The 23,139-nt window shown below is 41.4% G+C and overlaps 2 long non-coding RNA genes across 2 annotated transcripts in view; one reads left to right on the forward strand and one right to left on the reverse strand.

The window, feature by feature from the left end:
* LOC149971350 (uncharacterized) overlaps positions 1-13,037 on the forward strand; it is a 53,184-nt gene extending 40,147 nt beyond the window's left edge. Inside the window, exon 3 of the long non-coding RNA XR_016492199.1 lies at positions 12,979-13,037. This is a non-coding gene — a long non-coding RNA (uncharacterized LOC149971350). The remainder of the gene's footprint in view (positions 1-12,978) is intronic.
* The window catches only part of LOC149971349 (uncharacterized), an 812,381-nt gene that overhangs the window by 144,354 nt on the left and 644,888 nt on the right, over positions 1-23,139 (reverse strand). The window lies entirely within an intron of this gene.

Raw genomic sequence — 23,139 nt, forward strand, 5'->3', positions numbered from 1 at the left:
TCTTCTTGAGCCAATCCTTTGTTGCCTTGGCCGTGTGTTTTGGGTCATTGTCATGCTGGAATACCCATCCACGACCCATTTTCAATGCCCTGGCTGAGGGAAGGAGGTTGTCACCCAAGATTACATGGCCCCATCCATCGTCCCTTTGATGCGGTGAAGTTGTCCTGTCCCCTTAGCAGAAAAACACCCCCAAAGCATAATGTTTCCACCTCCATGTTTGACAGTGAGGATGGTGTTCTTGGGGTCATAGGCAGCATTCTTCCTCCTCCAAACACGGCGAGTTGAGTTGATGCCAAAGAGCTCCATTTTGGTCTCATCTGACCACAACACTTTCACCCAGTTGTCCTCTGAATCATTCAGATGTTCATTGGCAAACTTCAGACGGGCATGTATATGTGCTTTCTTGAGCAGGGGGACCTTGTGGGTGCTGCAGGATTTCAGTCCTTCACGGCGTAGTGTGTTACCAATTGTTTTCTTGGTGACTATGGTCCCAGCTGCCTTCCCAGCTACCATGCGCATCTCTGCATAACACGGTGCCTGACCAGTTACACACTCCCCACGGTAAGCATGAGGAATTGGCTCAGGTCTCCTACCTGACTCAGCCAATCTCCTCGTGTTCCCCCCCAACAAAAAATTATTGGGGCTGCCTCTCGGGCTTCCGTGCTATCTGTGTGCCTTCAAGCACTGCAGTGCCTTAGACCGCTGAGCCATTTGGGAGGCCCTTGCAACGCTATCCTGCAAGGAAAATGCAGCGTTCCATTAGAAATGTAATGTAGTTCTGGTGTACTAAAACGCAATGATGCTGTAGGTGTGATCGAAGCGTTGCACCACTTTAGTAAAATAACTCTTTAGCAAATCCCACTGCCAACTGAATAGAATTATACAAATTGAAACAGGCTTGTTGAGCTCAAATTATCTGGAATGGAGTTGACTGTAAGCATGCAGGTATAACAAACATTTCTTATGAGCTGCTAGATTTTGCCATCAGTTGTGTACCTCAAAACAATGATCACTTTTAGTCTCGTCTTATGTTGACTTACATTTTTTGAAATACCTTTACCTAGTCAACACCAAAGACTAGGTAACACAGTGTGATTTGAATGTACTACTTCATTATAATTTAAGTTTTATGCTTTGTTTACTAAAACTTACATCGCAGTTTAATAATTATGAGATCATAAATTGTATCTGAGAGATGTGCAGTTACATTCTTTGATGACAATTATTTTTGAATAAACATCATTTGTGACAATCCTGCTAAGAGAGGGTCGTACCAACTCTTCTGTTTTGTTGAAATCGTTATATTTGTGCGTTTTCAACTAGTCTAATGTAGGCCTGCTAAACCTCTCACCCTTCCCAATGATAATTTACTGGAATCTATAAAAAGAAAAAGGTTCTTCAATCAATAAAATACTGGCAAGCAGAATAGGCATCTTCAATAAGCCCTTTTTAAAACACCAATTCTCGGTGCTGGGATTTCAAGGCCTCCATTAAATATAACTAATTAATTAACTCTGTCTTACTGTAAGTGACCCCCAAAGATCATATTGATCATGCTAAAGTAGAAAAAAACATCAACAAGCTTTAAAAGTAAAGTTGGCTCAGTACCGTAGAATAAAACTCACAGTATGGTTTTGTTTTCGGTCCTTTTGTGAGATATTGTGGGAAAAGGAGAGATGTGGTTGGTTGTGATCACATGGCTGAATCCAGAATCGGGATCGGGTGTGAATGACTCAAACGTCCATACACATAATACTTGTCTGCAACAGGATTTGCACAGAAGATTGTGTGTGTGAATCAGTGACACTCGGTGACGTTTTTATGAGCATGGCCTTATTTCTTTTACAGAATATTGGATAACTGTCATTCATATTCCATTCACCCAGCGTAATGTAACATTGATACTCACATTTTCCCTATACCCACCATGAGGTTGATACAACCTAGAAAGATTACAATGTCGAGAGAGAAATTGGAGTAATCAAGGGGTGTGTTCATAAATTCACTCTGGCTGTCTACTCTGATTTAAGAGCACTCTTGTCTGTGTGCCAGAGTGCAGAATAACTGAGGAATGTCAGAATGCCCAACACCCGTTGAATAAGACCACTTGCAGTAAACATTGAATTCCCTTTTTTCGCCAATTGTTGCCAGCAGCACAGTTACAGTCCCTAACGATCTAGATAAGATTAAAACAGCCTAACCAGCTCTGCTAGGGTGACTAAAATAGTCAGAGCGAGGTGTTCTCATGTGTGTCTGGAAATAGCTAACAAACTTTAGCCAGTTAGCTTGGGTGTTTGAGTGCCGTTGTGAGGTCTGAACACTGGGATCATCCCAACTCTTCGGCCAGATCATTCAGTGTTCGCTCTGAACGCTCCGAGAGTATAACTCTCTGAATTTACGAATAGACAATCTGACAACGCTCTGAATTTACAAATTCCCTGAGCGCTCTCTGGCACTCCAGAGTGAATTTATGAACACACCTAAGCTGACACATTCAATACCTCCTTTCACACTCTTGCCTGCATCTAGCTGGTCTAGGGTGTAATCAGTAGTTGCAAACAAGTTTTATTGGACAAATTCAAGTATGTTCATCCCCATTCTGTTTGCTTTCGTTTAAGAAACGTTGTTCAACAGCATCGGCGGAATAAACCCCTAATCACATGCAACCACAGTTCACTTTCATAGCAGCCTCATATAAACAGCTCGATGTATATATAATTCCTTCTTGCATCTATCTACACTTTCTCCTTTTCCTTCGCTTGTGGAGTTCAGTGCACAACACATCAGCTGTCTGTTACCAGGTGAAAACTTTTCCAAACCAAACCTTCATATCATGACAGCTACTTACTGCACACAGCCTACATCATTGTCACGTCATAGTTAACATAGTTACTAGAACTAATGCGTTAGTCAGCCCTCTTAAATCATGCAGTTCAGTCAGTAGCAAGCAGTTTAGCAGTTACACCGGCTGGCCCTGGTGGCAATAGATTAATAAAACCAAAGGCTTACCTTGACGTGGAAAAGTTATTGTGCTGGCTAGCCATCCCTCTCTGTTTGAGCCAGGTGTTTGAGTAGGCTAAACTAGCAAGCTGCATTCGATGTTAGCTATGAAAGTGAAAAAAATATATACTATGAAATATAGCTAGCACTCTCTCTCGCCCTCTCTCTTGCTTCTCCTCAATTAAAAAAAAAATCATAACTGTTCAACTATTGTCTTTCTCTGTCTCTTTGAGTTACCTACTCACCACATTTTATGCACTGCAGTAAATATATGATCCTTTGATTGGGTGGACAACATGTCTGTTTATGCTGCAAGAGCTCTGCTAGGTTGGAGGATGTCCTCCGGAAGTTGTCATAATTACTGTGTAAGTCTATAGAAGGGGGTGAGGACAATGAACAATAATAAACAATTGAAGTCAATGTACCCAGAGGAGGACAGAAGCTAGCTGTCCTCCAGCTACACCATGGTGCTACCCTACAGAGTGCTGCTGAGGTTACTTTATACCTTCATTGCAATAACTGTGTTCTTTATTGAAATATTTGGTGATGTCATTGTCTGCAGTCTGCAGCTGGGTTCACTACAGCAGTGTCTTAGCTTAGCTTTGAGTTAAGAGTCTGTTTGGCCTTGGATCTTGCGTGACTCCACTTTATTGCCTTTTGCTCTTATCAAAGATCCGACCTTCAGCCCACTTAGTACCTTCTGAAAGGGCCGTGATTGATATGTATTAACCACGTTCCAAAAAACACCCTATATAGTGCATTACTTTTGACCAGGGCCTATAGGGCTCTGGTCAAAAGTAGTGCACTATGTAAGAAATAGGTTGCCATTTGCGATGCTGCCATAGCCTCATGGGAGGTATGCATAACTCTTTTCTCCACAGCCAGTCAATGGCCACCTACACAGGTCCCAAAGTCAGATATGCTTTGTTGTCTCTTTGTCTATTGAGAAGGCAGCTAGCTGGTGACAACAACAGCCAGGCCACTGACTTAGTCTCTTGGGAGACTGTAGGGAAAATCTCAATGCCTATCAGAATGTGTTGTACTATCATATACTGTAACGTCCCCTTTTCCCTCCCTGATGCAGACTTTTCATGAGTGAAAACATGGCTCCCTGACATGTTGACCTCACGCTGAATACCTGCTTTATGTTTTATTTGAGCAAAGTAAAGGGTAAAAAGTATATCATATCTATAGCCGCGCTTCCTTTCTATTTATTCTGTATTTGTTTTCTCTAATTCAAAGTCCTTGGTATGTTTTTTTTTTGGGGGGGGGGGGCAGTGTGTTTTTCAAGGAGATACATATCACATTATAAGCCTTACACAAAGACATCATAAAGCCTCATTACTGCAATATTATTACAAAATATTATATTGTTATATTATACATTATATAATGTTTTAAGTGTTTTTGAGAAACATCATCAAGACTCTTTGGTATAGGACTCAGCTGTCTACTCAGCACCACCAGACACGTCAGGCCCTTGGACAGCGTCCAAGCAGACTCTCAACTCAAAGATGAGCTTAGACACCGCTGTACAGACCCAGCTGCAGACTGCCTACAATCACATCCCCTTTCTGGCAGCATCGGAAGGCTACCATGCACAATATGGCATGGATGAATGGATTTCACTTTATAATTTTTTTCATGAATAAGCCATGCTTAAAAACATTAGAAATGTTTATAAATGTTTATTATGTTTACACGTAACAATTACAATCAATTACAGTATATACAAAAAAAACTAGGCAAGTCAGTTAAGAACAAGTTCGTATTTACAATGACGGCCAACCAAAAGGCAAAAGGCCTCCTGCAGGGACAGGGGCCTGGGATTATTATTATTTATTATTGTTATTATTATTATTTTAGGACAAAACACACATCGAGAGAGAGAGACGAGGGACAACACAACACTACGTAAAGAGAGACCTAAGACAACAACATAGCAAGGCAGCAACACAACATGGTAGCAGCACATAACATGGTACAAACATCACACAAAGCAGCCACAACTGTCAGTAAGAGTGTCCATGATTGAGTCTTTGATTGAAATAAAACTGTTATTGCAGCTTGTTCCAGTCACTAGCTGCAGTGAACTGAAAAGAGGAGAGACCCAGGGATGTGTGTGCTTTGGGGACCTTTAACAGAATGTGACTGGCAGAACGGGTGTTGTATGTGGAGGGTGAGGGCTGCAGTAGGTATCTCAGATAGGGGGGAGTGAGGCATAAGAGGGTTTTATAAATAAGCATCAACCAGTGGGTCTTGCTGGTATACCGAGATGACCAGGTTACAGGGGAGTATAGAGTGCAGTGATGTGTCCTATAAGGAGCATTGGTGGCAAATCTGATGGCCGAATGGTAAAGAAGATCTATCCGCTTGAGAGCACCCTTACCTGGCGATCTTTAAATTACGTCTCCGTAATATAGCATGGGTTGGATGGTCATCTGAATCAGGGTTAGTTTGGCAGCTGGGGTGAAAGAGGAGTGATTACGATAGAGGAAAACAAGTCTAGATTTAACATTAGCCTGCAGCTTTGATATGTGCTGAGAAAAGGACAGTATACTGTCTAGCCATACTCCCAAGTATTTGTATGAGGTGACTACCTCAAGCTCTAAACCCTCAGAGGTAGTAATAACACCTGTGGGAGGAGGGGCATTCTTCTTACCAAAGCATATGACCTTTTTGTTTTTGAGGTTGTCAGAACAAGGTTAAGGGTAGAGACAGCTTGTTGGACACTGAAAAAGCTTTGTTGTAGAGTATTTAACACAAAATCCGGGGAGGGGCCAGCTGACTATAAGACTATCATCTGCACATACAGTGGGGCAAAAAAGTATTTAGTCAGCCACCAATTGTGCAAGTTCTCCCACTTAAAAAGATGAGCGAGGCCTGTAATTTTCATCATAGGTACACTTCAACTATGACAGAAAAATGAGAGAAAAATATCCAGAAAATCACATTGTAGGATTTTTTATGAATTTATTTGCAAATTATGGTGGAAAATAAGTATTTCTCTCATCTTTTTAAGTGGGAGAACATGCACAATTGGTGGCTGACTAAATACTTTTTTGCCCCACTGTAAATGGATGAGAGAGCTTCCTACTGCCTGAGCTACGTTGTTGATGTAAATTGAGAAGAGCGTGGGGCCTAGGATCGAGCCTTAGGGTACTCCCTTGGTGACAGGCAGTGGCTGAGACAGCAGATTTTGACTTTATACACTGCACTCTTTGAGAGAGGTAGTTAGCAAACCAGCCCAAAGACCCATCAGAGACACCAATTCTCCTTAGCCGGCCCCAAGAATGGAATGGTCTTCCGTATCAAAAGCTTTGGCCAGGTCAATAAAAATAGCTGCACAATATTGCATAGAATCAAGGACAATGGTGACATCATTGAGAACCTTTTTAAGGTTGCAGTGACACATCCATAACCTGAGCGGAAAACAGATTGCATACCCAAGAGAATACTATAGACATCAAGAAAGCCAGTCAGTTGATTATTGACAAGTTATTCCAACACTTTTGATAAACAGGGAAAATAGAAATATAACTTTAACAGTTAGGATCAGCTTGAACTCCCCCTATAAATAAAGGACAAACCGTGCCTGCCTTCAAAGTAATGGGAACCTCCCCAGAATGGAGAGACAGGCTTGGTGATGATAGGGCAGCAACCTTAAAGAAGAAAGGGTCTAAACCAACTGACCCAGATGTTTTTGGGGGATCAATATTGTATACAATAGTGATACTATATACTATTTACTGTTTGTGCACAATTTATGAATAGTTTATTCATGCTTACTCATGGAAGTAGTTAGAGTAAAAACAGATATTAAAAACATGCAGTCTAGATTTACCCTTGTCATGTAGTGCTTTACATTTAGCTGAGAATGGCAAACAAGGGATAACCATTTGCAGAGCTCATCAAAGTCACATTGAATACCAGTTTCATCTCATTGTTTGAATTGCAAAACTTCTCTCTGTGGAGGTTTGAAACCATTTTCAAAATGAGGCATCCTCCACCAACTACCTATGAACTTGGGGTGTAATCTTCTAAATACATCAGAGAACTTGTGACAAATACCACCTACATCCATTTGATATTGTGGTAACAAGGTGGTACACTTCCTCTCCCAACCAACAGCTGCAAGAGAATGATAAACACGTGAGTTTCACTTCAGCAGCAACAACTCCGCTAAACCTTCTGACTTCCCGTCCAAGTTTGACACCTTGTAACTGGCAAAGAAAACAAGACGTGTCCTCCTGTCATCTCTGCACAAAATAACATGATTTATGCAGAAGGGAAGAAAGTATAATATATTTATTTTTGTGCACACGATTTTCCTTAGCCAATCCCTTCAATTGCATCTTTCGATGGAAATAAGTGTGGCAGGAAAGGAACACTCTTTACCGTTATGAGAGAGAATCAGTGCTTGTGCTCTGTCTGTTAATGGTGCCTTTGTGTCGGTACCAATCTGTTCACAGGGTTTGATATTTTCTTTAGAGGAAAATGGTGGTGACTTGTGGTTGTGCACAAAGTCATTTAAACTACCGGTCAAAGTTTTAGAACCGCTACTCATTCAATGGTTTTTATTTATGTTTACTATTTCACACATTCTAAATAACACATATTTAATCATGTAGTAACCAAAAAAGTGTCAATCAAATCAAAATATATTTTATATTTGAGATTCTTCAAATAGCCACCCGTTACCTGGATGACAGCTTTGCACACTCTTGGCATTCTCTCAACCAGCTTCATGAGGTAGTCACCTGGAATGCATTTCAATTAACAGGTGTGCCTTGGTAAAAGTTTATTTGTGGAATTTCGTTCCTTAATGCATTTGAGCCAATCAGTTGTGGTGTGACAAGGTAGGTGGGTATACAGAAGATAGCCCCGTTTGGTAAAAGATCAAGTCCATGATATTACAGGAACAGCTCAAATAAGGAAAGAGAAACTACAATCCATCATTACTTTCGGACATGAAGGTCAGTCAATACGGAAACGCCAAGAACGTTGAAAGTTTCTTCAAGTTCAGTCGCAATAAGCATCAAGCGCTATGATGAAACTGGCTCTCATGAGGACCACCACAGGAATGGAAGACCCAGAATTACCTCTGATGCAGAGGGTAAGTTCATTAGCATTACCAGCCTCAAAATTCGCAGTCCAAATAAATACTTCACAGAGTTCAAGTAATGGACACATCACAACATCAACTGTTCAGTGTGTGAATCAGGCCTTCATGGTTGAAACCAATACTAAAGGACATAACTAAAGGACAACAAAAAGAAGAAGAGACTTGCTTGGGCAGAGAAACATGAGCAATGGCCAATAGACCGGTGGAAATGTGTCCTTTTGTCTGGAGTCCAAATTGGAGATGTTTTGTTCCTACCGCCGTATCTTTGTGAGACGGGGTGTAGGTGAATGGATGATCTCTGCATGTGTATTTCCCACCATAAAGTTTGAATGAGTTTTTTTCAACAGGACAATGACCCAACACTTATCCAGGCTGTGTAAGGGCTATTATACCAAGAAAGAAAGTGATGGATTGCTGCATCAAATGACCTGGCCTCCACAATCCTCAGACCTCAACCAAATTCAGATGGTTAAGGATGAGTCGGATTGCAGCGTGAAGGAAAAGCAGCCAAGAAGTGCTCAGCATAGGTGGGAACTCCTCCAAAACTGTTGGAAAATCATTCCAGGTTAAGCTGGTTGAGAGAATACCAAGAGTGTGCAAAGCTGTCAGCAAGGCAAAGGGTGGCTATCCAGTGACATTTTCTACAAGAAATCTGCCTCCAGAAATAAAAGCTTCTCCAAAGTGTGACACCTACTCCCATTTTCTGCTGCACTGCTGCTTTGATTTCACCTGGCGATCTGTTCACCGTCTACCCCCACCACACTCCCCACTCTTTCCCAAGCTCTCGCTCGCCTCCAGCAGACTCGCGCTGTTGGGGTGAGTGACTCTGAACTTTAAATGGCTAGCCCCAAGTCGTTTTACATGTCTAAAAAAAATTGTTGGGCATTTTGCTATTTGCCTCATGACTCCTGCATACTTTCTTGACTACGAACTCTCTTTACCCAACCATGGGACAGACTGTTTGTTCTCGCACTCGGGACTCTGACTCTCTCTTGGTCACACAGACTTTTGGCCTCCCACCCTATTCTAACCACCTCTCGCCAGCTTTGTATTCATGATACCTGATGAAATCGCTGTGCAATATGATCTTGTCGCCATCTGATGCACATTCAGATGTCATAAATCAATACTGCAGAGCTCTCCCTGTCCTATGTCATATGCCTTGATTGTAGGACTATTGATGATATATGGAAATGTGCATTTTCTGCAGGTTAACACTATAAGCTTTTTACCTAAAATAGATCAATTGAAAGTGTGGGTTCACAGCTGCAATCCAGATGTGTTGGTCATTACTGAGACGTGGTTAAGGAAGAGTGGTTTGAATACTAATGTTAACCTTTCTGGTTATAACCTTTTTCGGCAAGACGGATCTTCCAAACAATTTGATTTGCTGGTTTTCAGCATTAAACGTTCAAATAGCTTTTTGTTGACTGTTGCTGGGTGCTATCATCCTCGATCTGCACCGGCCTGTACCCTACCTGCCCTAAGCTCTCTCCTGGCCCCTTACACTAAGTCTGAATTTGTCGTGCTAGGTGACCTAAACCGGGACATCCTTAAACCACCTGACCAAGCCCTAAAGCAAATGGACTCCCTTAGCAATCCCACAAGGTATGACTCCAAACACCCAGAAAAGGCTACTCTCCTCGATGTTATCCTCACAAATAATCCTGATAGGTATCAGTGTTTTCTGTAATGACCTTAGTGATCACTGTTTTACAGCCTGTGTTCATAATGGCTGCTCAGTGAAATTACCTGTTCTGATTTGTTATCCTCTCTGGGATCGTTCGGGACGCTAGCGTCCCAACTCGCCAACAGCCAGTGAAGTTGCAGGGCGCCAAATTCTAAACAACAGAAATCTCATAATTAAAATTCCTCAACCATACAAGTATTTTACACCATTTTAAAGACGCACTTCTCGTTAATCCAACCACAGTGTCCGATTTCAAAAAGGCTTTTCGGCGAAAGCAGAACATATTATTATGTTAGGCCAGCAACTAGTCACAGAAAGCATTCAGCCATTTTCCAACCAAAGAGAGGCGTCACAAAAATCTGAAATATAGATAAAATTAACCTTTGACGATCTTCATCTGATGACACTCCCAGGACTCAATGTTACACAATACATGTATGTTTTGTTCGGTCAAGTTCATATTTATATCCAAAAATGTTCAGAAATGCCTCCAAAACATCCGGAGTAATTGCAGAGAGCAACATCAAACAACAGAAATACTCATCATAAACTTTGATGAAAGATACATGTTTTACATAGAATTAAATATAAACTTGTTCTAAATGCAACCGCTGTGTCAGATTTCAAAAAAGCTTTACGGCAAAAGCACAATATTCAATAATCTGAGAACAGCGGTCAGCCACAAAAACCTGCCGAATTGTGGAGTCAACAAAAGTCATAAATAGCATTATAAATCTTCACTTACCTTTGCTGATCTTCATCGGAATGCACTCCCAGGACTCCCACTTCCACAAGAAATTTTCGTTTTGTTTGATTAGGTCCATATTTATGTCCAAATACCTTTTGTTTTGTTTGCGCGCTTAGTTCACTATTCCAAAGGCACAATGCGCGAGCGCAAAATCCAGACGAAAAGTCAAAAGAGTTCCATTACAGTTTGTAGAAACATGTCAAACGATGTTTACAATCAATCCTTAGGGTATTTTTATAATACATCTTCAATAATATTCCAACCGGACAATAGCGTATTCATTACAGAGGAAAAAGCAGATTGATTGGCCTCAGCCTGGTCCACTTGTTGAAACGGCTCTTATTCGACACCCTTCCACAACAGAAGCCTCAAACTACTTTCTAAAGACTGTTGACATCTGCTGGAAGCCTTGGGGAGTGCATTCTGGCCCCATAGGCATAGCATATTGGAGAGGCAATCACTTAAATGAAACTACAAACCTCAGATTTCCCACTTCCTGGTTGGATTTGTCTCAGGTTTTAGCCTGCCATATGAGTTCTGTTATACTCAAAGACATCATTCAAACAGTTTTAGAAACTTCAGAGTGTTTTCTATCCAATACTACTAATAATATGTATATAGTAGCATCTGGGACAGAGGAGCAGGCAGTTTACTCTGGGCACCTCATTCATCTAAGCTACTCAACTGCCCCCCTGTCATTTGTTTGGAACAAAGGTCATGAGGTTTGGTAAGAAGAAGGTGTTATTACTACCTCTGAGGGTTCAGAGCTTGAGGTAGTCACCTCATACTGTTGAAGTCAGAAGTTTACATACACTTAGGTTGGAGTCATTAAAACTAATTTTTCAACCACTTCACAAATGTCTTGATAACAAACTATAGTTTTGGCAAGTCGGTAAGGACATCTACTTTCTGCATGACACGAGTAATTTTTCCAACGGTTGTTAACAGACAGATTATTTCACTTATAATCAATTGTATCACAATTCCAGTGGGTCAGAAGTTTACATACACTAAGTTGACTGGACTGTGCCTTTAAACAGCTTGTAAAATTCCAGACAATTATATCATGGCTTTAGAAGCTTCCGATAGGCTAATTAACATAATTTGAGTCAATTGTATGTGTACCTGTGGATGTATTTCAAGGTCTACCTTCAAACTCGATGCCTCCCCACATCATGGGGAGATAAAAAAAAAAAATCAGACCTCAGAAAAATAATTGTAGACCTCCACACGTCTGGTTCATCCTTGGGAGCATTTTCCAAATGCCTGAAGGTAACAGGTTCAACAGGTTCATTTGAAGGTAGGCCTTGAAATACATCCACAATAGTACGCAAGTTTAAATGCCATAGAACCACACAGCCGTCATACCGCTCAGGAGGGAGACGCGTTCTGTCTCCTAGAGATGAACGTACTTTGGTGCGAAAAGTGCAAATCAATCCCAGAACAACAGCAAAGGACATTGTGAAGATGCTTGAGGAAATGGGTACAAAAGTATCTATATCCTCAGTAAAACGAGTCCTATATCGAAATAACCCAAAAGGCCTCTCAGCAAGGAAGAAACCACTGCTCCAAAACCGTCACATAAAAAGCCAGTCTACGGTTTGCAACTGCAGGGGAGAAATATTGTACTTTTTGGAGAAATGTCCTCTGGTGTGATGAAACAAAAATATAACTTTTTGGCCATAATGACCATCGTTATATTTTGAGGAAAAAGGGGGGGCTTGCAAGCCGAAGAACACCCTCCCAACCGTGAAGCACGGGGGTGGCAGCATCATGTTGGGGTCATTTGCTGCAGGAGGGACTGGTGTACTTCACAATCTAGATGGCATCATGAGGAAAGAAAATTATGTGGATATATTGAAGCAACATCTCAAGACATCAGTCAGGAAGTTAAAGCTTGGTCGCAAATTGGTCTTCCAAATAGACAATGACCCCAAGCATACTTCCAAAGTTGTAGCAAAATGGCTTAAGGTCAACAAAGTCCCAAAGTTCTCCCAACTTATTGTGGGAAGCTTGTGGAAGGCTACCTGAAACATTTGACCCAAGTTAAACAATTTAAAGGCAATGCTATCAAATACTAATTGAGTGTATGTAAACTTCTGACCAACTGGGATTGTAATGAAATAAATAAAAACTTAAATAAATCATTCTCTACTATAATTCTGACACTTCACATTCTTAAAATAAAGTGGTGATCCTAACCTTTTTACTAGGATACAATGTCAGGAATTGTGAAAAACTGAGTTGAAATGTAGTTGGCTAAGGTGCATGTAAATTTCCGACTTCAACTGTACATGTGCTGAGAGAATGACAGTGTACTGTCTAGCCATACTCCCAAGTACATGTCAAAGCTGCAGGCTAAAATTAAATCTAGACTTGTTTTCCTCTATCGTAATAGTTCCTCTTTCCCCCCAGCTGCCAAACTATCCCTGATTCAGATGACTATCCAACCCATGATAGATTACGGAGACCTCATTTATAGATCGGCAGGTAAGGGTGCTCTTGAGCAGCTAGATTTTCTTTACCATTCGGACATCAGATTTGCCACCAATGTTCCTTATGTGACACATCACTGCACTTTATACTCTACTGTAAACTGGTCATCTTGGTATACCCATCGCATGACCCACTGGTTGATGCTTATTTACAAAACCCTCTTATGCCTCACTCCCCACTATCTACTGCAGCCTCATCCTTCAAATACACCACCCATTCTGCCAGTCACATTCTGTTAAGGGTCCCCAAAGCACACACATCCCTGGGTCGCTCCTCTTTTCAGTTCGCTGCAGCTAGCGACTGGAACGAGCTGCAACAAACACTCAAACTGGACAGTTTTATCTCTTCATTCAGAAACTCAATCATGGACACTCTTACTGACAGTTGTGGCTACTTTGTGTGATGTATTGTTGTCTCTACCTTCTTGCCCTTTGTGCTGTTGTCTGTGCCCAATAGTGTTTGTACAATGTTTTGTGCTGCTTCCATGTTGTGTTGCTACCATGCTGTGAAGTCATGTAGTGTTGCTCCCATGCTGTGTTGTCATGTGTTGCTACCGTTCTATGTTGTTGTCTTAGGTCTCTCTTTATGTAATGTTGTTGTCTCTCCTTTTCGTGATGTGTGTTTTGTCCGATATTTATATATTTTTAAATTTTTAATCCCAGCCCCCTTCCCCGCAGGAGGCCTTTTGCCTTTTGGTAGGCCGTCATTGTAAATAGGAACAAATTCTTAACTGACTTGCCAAGTTGAATAAAAATACAAGTATACAAAAGCTGGTTAAGGGTCACTCAAAAATGTTACACTTTGTGAATAGCATGAGTACATTACTTTGACCTAAAAGCATGTGCAGAAACAACAACACTGTTTTCCTTTTCTGAGTGCACTACAATTGCGGTATTGTTCATACTTGCTGGTGCAGGGTCTTGTTTAATCTCTACTCTGGGCCTGTTCCGTGCCCTGCTTGGACACTGTGGCAGTTATGTAGGCTTTGTTCATGTGTGCTCTAGGGGCTCAGGGGGCGAGTACAATGTAAATCACAACCAATAGTTAAATATATGGACCTGCTCACACACTAAATTATTTCTGCTTACACAACAAGAGACCAGAGGTTTGGTTACAAAATAAGATATACTTCTGTTATTAGTAGAGTGTGGGTATTGTGCTAGAATGTGCATACCATGATTGTGTATGGTTGAAGGAAACTTGGATAAACAAATTACTGGGATAATACTATATAAATTGATTTGATTGATTTTTTTTTTTTATTGATTCTCATCAGTGGCAGTTTTTCTTCTCAAACCGATAGTTTTTGATTGTAAACAAGCAGGCAAGTAGACATGGGTAATTAATATCATAGATCACAAAACAAGAGATTTAGGCAAATTATTAATGGATTACATAAATTGGAACATTTGTATTTAACCAGTTAAGTTCATGGAGAACACATGCTAATTTACAGCAACAACCTGGGGAATAGTTACAGGGGAGAGGAATGAGCCAATTGGAAGCTGGTGATGATTAGGGGGCCATGATGGTACAGTATGAGTGCCAGATTAGGAATATAGCCAAGACACCCGGGTTAACAACCCGGCGCTTACGATAAGTGCCATGGGCTCATTGGTGAACACAGAATCAGGACACCCGTTTAATATCCCATCCAAAAGACAGCACCTTACACAGGGCAATGTCCCCAATCACTGCTCTGGGATATTTTTTTAGACCAGGGGAAACCCTGCTTAGCTTGAGGCAAGCCAGCAATGGGATGCGGGGTGGTATGCTGCTGGCCAGACATGATTTCTCCATCTATAAAATGTGTAGGGTAAATTGCCACAGTAGATTTGCCATGGTAAAGAAGGAAATGATATATTTCAGTTGTACATAATGCTTGTCAAATATACTGAACAAAAATAAAAACATGAGCTGAAATATCATGAGCTGAAATAAAAGATCCCAGAATGTTTCATACACACAAAAAGCTTATTTCTCTCAAATGTTGTGCACAAGATATGCCACACCTTTCAGGTGGATGGATTATCAAGAAGCTGATTTAAAAAGCATGATCATGACACAGGTGCACCTTGTGCTGGGGACAATAAAAGGCCATTCTAAAATGTGCAATTTTGTCACAGAATACGTGCCACAGATGTCTCAGGTTTTGAGGAAGCGTGCAATTGGCATGCTGACTGCAGGAATGTTCCCCAGAGCTGTTGCCAGAGAATTGATTGTTAATTTCTCTACCAATGTCATTTTAGAGAATTTGACAGTACGTCCCACCGGCCTCAAATCCGCAGACCTTGTGTAACAACACCAGCACAGGACCTCCACATCCGGCTTCTTACCTTGCAGGATCGTCTGAGACCAGCCACCCGGACAGCTGGTGAAACTGAGGAGTATTTCTGTCTGTAATAAAACTGTGGTTGGCACAACCTAAGAAACAACGAACACAATTGCATTTTATCGATGGCACAGAGATACCATGACGAGATCCTGAGGCCTGTTTTCGTGCCATTCATCTGCCGCCATCACCTCATTTTTCAATATGATAATACACAGATATGCATCTGTTGAGCATGTTTGGGATGCTCTAGTTTGACGTGTGTGACAGCGTGTTCCAGTTTCCGCCAATATCCAGTAACTTCGCACAACTTCTTAGCACATATTAATGCTTTAACAAAAGATCACCTCATAGTGATACGGTGCATAATGTTGGTTGCAATTGGCCCCATTTTCTTATTGACAGTTAGTCAATCCATAAATGGGTCCTTTTAAATAAGTCCCCATAAATGGGTCCCCACCCTTGCAAAAATCTGATTAATTTACCAAAATTCCCTGGTTTTCCAGATTCCAGGTTTCCTGCTTATTCACTCCTGATTCGGGGAATCGTCCAACCAAAATATGTGGAAAACATGGGAATTTGGGGAAAGGAGCTTCATTCTCTCCATGTGGAATGTGACATCATTGGCAGTTTCAATTGAATCAGACACTGGATTCCAGACTGAGCAGAAAATATTAGCATACTATTTATGTATTTTAAATGTTTTATATGGTCAGTGCTCATGATATTGAGACTTTTGCTCTGATCCAAGCCCAATATTTTTTTGAAGTGGGCGCTTGAGAGCATGTTCTTCTATCTTCAAGGTGCCCAGGCTGGCCACGTAGATACAACACCTTGTTACCATCTAGTTAATTAACACCCCACCTCAGCAACTGCCTGTCCACTCCTCCACCTATAGTCAATCCCTCCATCTTTCTCTCTCCAGGCATGGCATGGTGGCATGCTGGGGTTAAGCTGACGGGCACAGATGGCTCCCCCTCTGACATATACTGTACATTCAACTAAGGTATAAGCAAAAAAATGCATCACAATCATTACAAAAATTATTTGCAAAATCAATGGTAGTAAGAGAAGAGTGAGTGGAAGAGTGCAACAGTTGTGATGGTGGTACTCACTGTGTGTGTCTTGTGTAGATGGACAGTTTGACCATTGATTTCCACAGACTTTTGACTTGCAATCTGGCCGTCAGAGCCTTGGGGGCTGGCACCCATGGCGCTGGGGGTTTGATTTGATTGGTTAGCACATGACCCTATTGCTTTTCATGTGCTGAGCATGTATGGTTTGGCCATACTGGTGGTTTTGATGCTATATCTTTAAGAACTAGTCATTTCTGTCCCTCTCAGAAATTTTGGCCGCTATTTCGTAACCGAAAGCAACTTTGTATTATTTTGGGTAAGTTGAACCTCATGGGGATCTGCAGATTGGATGTAATAAAAAAATGGTGCCACTGTCTTATGACATACCGCATTGAGTAAAGATCAACACCGGTTGGTGAATAAATAGGAGAGTTCTTAAATAAAAAATGATACCAACTCTTTTCTCTTTCCACTAATGGTAATTCAATAGTGAAAAAGTACACTTTCCTGCCACAAACATAGCACTAGGTCAATATCAATTGAGATGCTTTCGAATAGTAGAAGAAAATAGACCAACCCTCTCCTCACCCCCGTCCCACCACCCACCCTCAAATAATCCCTCCCCCCAATTCAAGCACAGGAATAAATAGAAAAAAAACAACCTTTTCCCACTGTTTCAGCTGTAAGCTTTGTTTACTAACTACTGTGCCCTTAGCTCAAGTCCCCACCACCCATCTCCCCAATGCACACACTGCGTATGTGGACGAAAACAAGCAATCGGCCGTGGGCTCCAAAACCGAGGCACTGTACAGGGACAGTGACAAGGTATATTTTTTTCTAGTCTATGTTCAGAAATGTTATGTTCATCACCCCGTTTCTTTCTCTATGGGAACAGGGGACCTTTATTTCTTCGTTTTTTTTAGTTATGGATTTCACAGAGGGTGGAAGTGGTCGGCCGGATATGTTAATTTGCCAATGCAATTAATGTCTGAACACCCAGAAGCCATTTAACTTTCCGAGCCTATTAATTATGCACTTTGTACATCCCAAAATATCCTCTTATCCTAAAGAAAATGTACTAATTAAGCCAAAAATATTTCTGTGTTGTTATAAAGACCTTAAAATGGGGCAAGTGGTGCAAATAAAATATTTGATAGGAAGCCAAGTGTCTTTTCCCACATCCCCTCCCTCTTACCCTCTTTCCACTGACTGTAACCTTCTTTAAAAGCACACACAGGCGTTTTAAAAGTTTAATAATATTCATATGCCGGCACAATGTGCTCAGCCTGTCAGCATTAATCAAAGGATTCCCACACCCCCCATCGGAGTCAGAGGAGCATACAAATCACTTCCTGGTCGATCACCTAGAACTGCCGTGATTGGTCGTTTCAGGCTGTGGACAGACTGGCCTTGTTTCCTGTAGAACACTTCGTTGTTAATAAAAGGTCAGCTAGTGATGGAGAGGACAGCTAGAAAAAGAAAGGGGGAAGTCGCATTGCACTTTTTGACACTTGGAAGTGCATCAGCAGTGCCTTGTACGTTACCATTGTGTGCAGTGCCTAACTTGCTGTTCAGAAATGTCACGGAGAATCTGCATATCGGAGAAGATTTGTGTTGTGCGTACATGCACAAGGCGGCTAATGGTGGCATGGAAACCTAGCAACACTGGGGAAGGTTGACGAAAGTAAGAACTGAGGGTTTACGACTTTGATCCAACTGTAATTTGTCAGTGTATACTGTGCAGTAAACATTTATTCCAGCGGCAGAGGAGCATTAATCGACCTCAGGGTATGGTTGGCTTGTGAATGAGGTAATGCTGGAGACATCATCGACAAGAAAGCAATACCTGTGCTCTGCAGAGAAAACATACTGTAAACCATCAGAGTACTATTCCAAAACACCTTATTGTATACACCTACTCAGTCTCTTCAGAGCCATGAGAAGTGAGGGATTAAGGGCATTAGGAAAGGACTGTATTTTTTCTGTCCCCTGTTATTTGTACTCACCTTCTTCAGGGGATAGTTACACAACCTCTGAATCGCATCGACCCCTAGGTACTTGGCTCTACTCCCTGTGTATGCTGAAGATCTGAAAGGGGCATGTTATCGTTCATTGTACTTTATTGATAAATTCAACCAGACTAGGTAGGGTCTTTTCCATCGCCAGTAGTGACTACAGCTGGCAAATGTGGAGCACAATGCTTATTACATCTTGCAGATAGAAACACTATATATACAAAAGTATGTGGACACACCTTCAAAATAGTGGATTTGTCTATTTCAGCCACACCTGTTGCTGACAGGTGTATAAAATCGAGCACACAGCCATGCAATCTCCATAGCTAATCATTTGCAGTAGAATGGCCTTACTGAAGAGCTCAGTGACTTTCAACATGGCACTGTTATAGAATGCCACCTTTCCAACAAGTCAGTTTGTCACATGCCTGCTAGAGCTGCCCCGGTCAACTGTAAATGCTATAATTGGGAAGTGGAAACGTCTAGAACAACAACGGCTCAGCCGCGATGTGGTAGGCCACACAAGCTCACAGAACAAGACCACCGCCTGCTGAAGTGCATTGCGCATTAACATTGTATGTCCTCGGTTGCAACATTCACTACTGAGTTTCCGAACTGCCTCTGGAAGCAACGTCAGCACAATAACTGTTAGTCGGGAGCTTCATTAAACGAGCAGCCGCAGTCAAGCCTAAGATTACCACGCACAATGCCAAACTTAAGCTGGAGTGGTGTAAAGCTCACTACCATTGGACTCTGGAGCAGTGGAAGCGCGTTCTCTGGAGTGATGAATTTTTGTATTTGTATATTTCAAGAACTGCTGTGGATAAAAAAATATTTTTGTTAGACAATCCATATAGGAGAATTTTACATTTTACTGGAGCTTCTTAATTTTCCAATGGACTCCCAGTCAGTTGGATATTTGGTTTTATGGTACTTAGCCCAGGCTTTATCCCTTTCTCTGAACAGATGTATTAAGTCAGAGCTAACCCAGGGCAGGTGACGGCCTTTAACTTTCACTGTTCTCCAAGGTGCATGTTTATCATATAGCTTTTGTGATTTTAGTGAGACAGTAATCCCATGCATTTTGGGCTGTTGGGATTAGTTCGAATCTTTTCCAGTTTATGGATATCAAGTCATCAATGAAATAATCAATACTGCCATTGTCTTAGCAATTTGAGTGGTGCTTTAGGCATCATTATTTATCCAAACACTGTAAATGATCATTGAAACAGTCTGGAAGAACACCTACATTTATAATCCTGTCAGGCCTGTCACTAAGAGCCAATCCAGCTAAGGCCCATGACTTTCAAGTCATATATCAAATCAGACTGATGCATGTTTACACAATCAATAAGATGTTTTAATAAAAATTGACTGTAGCACTTTCTGCCAGTTGAGGCCAAGTTAAAAAACAAGTCACTCACCAGATAAGCAAATACACAACATGAGTATATGAACCACAATCCCTGTGTTTAATGTATAATTATTTGACTTGATAACCTATGATTTTATTTATTTAACTTGGTAAGTCAGTTAAGAACAAATTATTATTTTACAATGACGGCCTACCGCCCCTAACCCATAAAACTGTGCGCCGTCCTATGGGACTCCTGATCACAGCACAGGATCAAACCAGGGTCTGTAGTGAAGCCTCTAGCACTGAGATGCAGTGCCTTAGACCGCTGCGCCACTCGGGAGCCTTCATAAAGTAGGACTACTAACAACCTATGAGTACTAAAATAACACATGTCTATCAAGATAAATTTAATGTGAATACCGCGTTCAAAACGATTGGTAACTCAGAACTAGGAAATCTCTGACTTCAGTGCGTTCAAGACAACTTGGACATCGGGAAAAGTCATTTGAACGGTTATCCAACTCGGAATTCCAAGTGGGAAACTGGCATCTTTCTAGAGCTCTGACTTTCCTACCAGTAGATCACTGACGTCATGATTGGACAACATTTTTTACGAGTTCCTCTTGAACGCACCATAATACAACCTATGACTACTAAGATAAACCTACACTCTAAAAATGCTGGGTTGTTTAGATGACCCAACTGCTGGGTTGCAGGCATTGGGTGAATTAGGGCTCTACTCAATCCATATCACGAAAATGCTGTGCTAAAGTCTAATTGAAATGTTAACGCAATGTTCCCGCGATGGTGGAGACGGCATTTGTTGTAAACGCTGCATATTCAATCGGAAATTACCTTTACATTTCTATAACGGAATCTGTAACACTTCAGCGAACCGAATTCAATAGAGTCCTTTTTTTCTCAAAAGAGAAAAGTTGGGTTGTTAATGCTGATTAATTGAGTTATGTCCCAGTGGGTCAGATCAGAAGACTGGAGGCGTGGCTTTGTAGGGGCGTAGCTTTCAATTGTTATTTTTGGCCACCTGTGGGTAATGAAGCTTACACAAGTGCATGAGTTCCTTAAAGGCCTATGCACATCCCAATGTTGGGATAGTTACCACTTTGTGGGTGGCCAAAAATAACAATTTGAAAGCCACACCCCTAATAAGCCATGCCTCCTGAAAATAACCTACGGATTACATTTAAAAAATACTGAGCAGATGTAATGGGTTATTCACGCAACCTATAATAACCCAATGTTTGTTTGTTCTGTCCAATATTTACGAAGGGGCAACAAATAAACAAAATTGAGTTTTTTTTAACCTAGCATTTTTTTGAGTGTCCGACTACAAAGAAAGCTAAAATAATATTTACATAATTTAGCACATACTTTTATCCAGAGCTATTTACAATCGTGAGTGCATACATTTTCATTTCCTTGGGTATTGAACCCACAACCTTGGCATAGCAAGTACCATGCTGTACCAACTGTGCCTCACGGGTCCTGTGAGTAGTGAGAGAACCTTTGACAACTCAGCCATTATCAGAGAAAAAAGGCCCACTTGAAGGTAAGGAAATATGGACTGGAGTCTGTCTCATAACAATGATTTATTCTCAGTATTTGGAACTTCCTCGTGGTTGACAATGACAAATTCTTCCAATGTGCACTTTTTTTTGTTTAAAGTTTCCTCAGTCAAGTATTCTGTCTTAGGAAGTAGGCTACTAGCCCTTATGGATTTTGTCTGGGCTCATCTTTCTTTAAGTACATCTGTGCATCCCCCTGCACAGCTACTGAACCGAGGTAGTTACTTGCCACTGAGGAGTTTTAAACCTAGATTGGCTAGTTACGATTCTGGGCACTTTCGCAGGTGAAATGATCGCCTCCTTGGGAACCGGCGATGTCTTAGTAAACGCTCAGTTACTAAAAAGGTTGTGAGGTCAGGATTATTTACATGGGGATACATAATGCATGCCTTGTATTGTTTACTAAAGGGAGTGCCTTAACCACACAGACTTCCCCATCCGTTTCTGCCACGGGAAGGTCAACTGTAGAGAGGATGACCAGTATGGAGGTCAGTGATCTCTCGATAGCAGCATCCGTTTGTATATCTCTGAATCAACATGAACTGAACAAATGGGATATTTCCGAAAATCTATTCTGCTGTGTGTTGTAAGTGTATTTTTACCGTCTGGCTTTCGCTCTGGAATTGAGGGTTATAGGTTGTGCAGTCCTTTATGAGTTTCATACTTGCATAGTTGGGCTGACTTGGACTTTTTCAGAGAATATTGGCTTTAATCACGTATTTGTATAAAGTATAAAACTATTCATCCTCCAAGAAGGATAATAAGTTACATCATCCAATTCGTATGATATTGTTCGACCAGGTACGACGTGTGATACTATACAGACTCTAATTTGTATGATATTGTATGACCACTATTGCATTCATAACGTAACATAATATTTCGTACTAAATGGAGGGAAACAAATCAATGCTACAGAATCCTACTCTCCTGCTCTGCCATGAGGCCAGGTTGGTGGTTCTGGGGTGTTCTGTGGCGTTTGGTTATCTATCTAACACTGAAACATGAGTTTGGGTTTGGTTAGGGAGGTTGGGGGTGGGTGAGCTTGACACCCGCTGATGAAGAAATCAAGTGGGTAGAGTTCCCAAGCGGGCACAAGCTGCCCCTCTGCCACAGGGAGCTCCCTGAAACAGTCTGTCGGGGACGGTGGCCACAGCCCGCAGCAGCCTGATTCGCTGATTGGAAATATGGTTCCCTCTCCCTGCAAAATCTGTCTCCCTCCAGGACAGCACAGGCAGGGGAGGAGCGGGGGAACAAGGGTAAGGAGAGAAAGGGAGAGGAGAGAGAGTGAGTGGAGAGGACTTATAATATAAGAGATTTAGAGCCAGAGACAAACACATGAGGGAATGAAAGGGAGGAAAGAGAAAAGAGAGGGAAGAAAAGGTTTAATATTGCCATATTGTTTAGATCCAGAGTGCAAAGTGGGAGGTGCAGAGAAAGAGAAATATTAGGGGGGAATGAGTGAATAGAGAGGATGAATTATAATATAAGATGTACTATATTGCCATTATTTAGAGTCCGGGTGAAAGAGGTGAGGGGAGGACATAGAAAAGATATGGATAGAAGGTGGGCAGAATTAATTGAGGAGAGATGAGGAGGAGGATGAGACTGAAACCTAACAAAAGCCAGAGAAATGTTTTCATTTGTGCATAGGCTGAGTCTGTCTATATGGGAGTGCTCTGGTAAAGAAACAAAGCATTTTAGCCTTTCTGTGCAT

Source organism: Oncorhynchus mykiss, chromosome 26 (assembly GCF_057628025.1).
Source record: "Oncorhynchus mykiss isolate SJ-2025 chromosome 26, ASM5762802v1, whole genome shotgun sequence".
NCBI classification, from domain to species: Eukaryota; Metazoa; Chordata; class Actinopteri; order Salmoniformes; family Salmonidae; genus Oncorhynchus; species Oncorhynchus mykiss.